Consider the following 1,568-nt stretch of genomic DNA (forward strand, 5'->3'; position numbering starts at 1 on the left):
ATCCGTTTATGCATTGTTATCCCACTGACTTGAAATGTCTCTATGCATTTGCCTAGTCTAGATAGTTCATATAACGGGGATCATATATTTTATGTGTGACTTCCTTTACTCAGCATAATGTTGTCAAGGTTTATTCATGTGGTAGCATGTATGAGAACTTCATTTCTCTTTATGGCTCAATAATATTCCATTCTATGTACGTACATGACATTTTATATATCCGTTTTTCTGTTGATGGACACGTGGCTTTCACACGTGTCTGAGTCCCTACTTTAAGTCTTTTCAGTATATGCTAGGAGTGGAATTGCTGAGTCAAATGGTAATTCTGTGTTACCACCCTTGCTGTGCCAATTGACATTCCCACCAGCAGTGAAGGAGGGTCCTAGTTTCTCCACATCCTAGCCAACACTTGTGTTAGTTTTTCTGATAATAGCCCTGCTAGTGGTGGTGAAGTGGTATGTCATTGTGGGTTTGGTTTGTGTCTCCCTAATGGCTCCTGTGCTTGTTAGCCATTTGTATGTCTTTGAGAAATGTCTATTCAACTCCTTTGCCCATCCTCCTTACGCCCTTTGGCTTTAAAGAACAGAATTTGTAAACTCACAGTTTTGGAGGCTAGAAGTCCAAATTCAGGTCCTCAGCAGGGCTGTGCTGTAGTGGAAGGTACTTCGTGGTCTCATTCAGCTTCTGTAGCCTTGGATATTCTTTGGTTTGTAGGCCGATCCTCACATAAATACTGTGTGTGTCTTTTCTTGTTCTGTTTTTCCTTTTTCTGAAACACTACTCAGGAGGTATTAGGTTTAGGATCCTCCCTACTCCCATATGACCTCATTAACATAACAAAGGAATAGCTCTTCTCAAACAGAGTCACAATCCTGGTACAGGGGTCAGGACTTCAGCGTAGCGTTTTTGGGGAAATACAGGTAGTCCCTGACTAAGGATGTGTTCAAGTTACGATGAACCGCACTCAATGCCGTCTGTATTTTTTGTATATCTTTTTTTTTTTTTTTTTAATTGTACGTTAGGTGAAGGTTTAGAGAACAAACTAGCTTGTCATTAAACAATACACCTACTGTTTTCGTGACACTGGTTGCCAATCCTATGACATGTCAACACTCTCCCCTTCTTTTTGACCTTGAGTTTTACCAGCTTTGACCATTATCAGCTTTCCTGTCCCCTCCTGCCTTCTAGTACTTGCCTTAGGGCTGCTGTGCCCCTTTAGTCTTGTTTTGTTTTATGGGCCTGTCTAATCTTTGGTGAAAAGGTGAATCTCAGGAGTGGCTTAATTACTGGGCTAAAAGGGTGTCTGGGGGCCATACTCTAGGGGTTTCTCCAGTCTCCGTCAGGCCAGTAAGTCTGGTCTTTTTTCATGAGTTAGAATTTTGTTCTACATTTTTCTCCAGCTCTGTCCAGGACCACGCTCTATTGTGATCCCTGTCAGAGCAGTGGGTGATGGTAGCTGAGCACTATCTAGTTGTACTGGACTCAGTCTGGTGGAGGCTGTGGTAGTTGTGGTTCGTTAGTCCTTTGGACTAATCTTTCCCTTGTGTCTTTAGTTTTCTTCATTTTCT

The 1,568-nt window shown here is 42.1% G+C and overlaps 1 protein-coding gene across 10 annotated transcripts in view; it reads left to right on the forward strand.

Annotated features, from left to right (window-relative positions):
* Positions 1-1,568, forward strand: part of AUH (AU RNA binding methylglutaconyl-CoA hydratase) — a 214,417-nt gene that overhangs the window by 17,996 nt on the left and 194,853 nt on the right. The window lies entirely within an intron of this gene.

Source organism: Trichechus manatus, unplaced genomic scaffold, assembly GCF_000243295.1.
Source record: "Trichechus manatus latirostris isolate Lorelei unplaced genomic scaffold, TriManLat1.0 scaffold00201, whole genome shotgun sequence".
Lineage (NCBI taxonomy): Eukaryota > Metazoa > Chordata > Mammalia > Sirenia > Trichechidae > Trichechus > Trichechus manatus.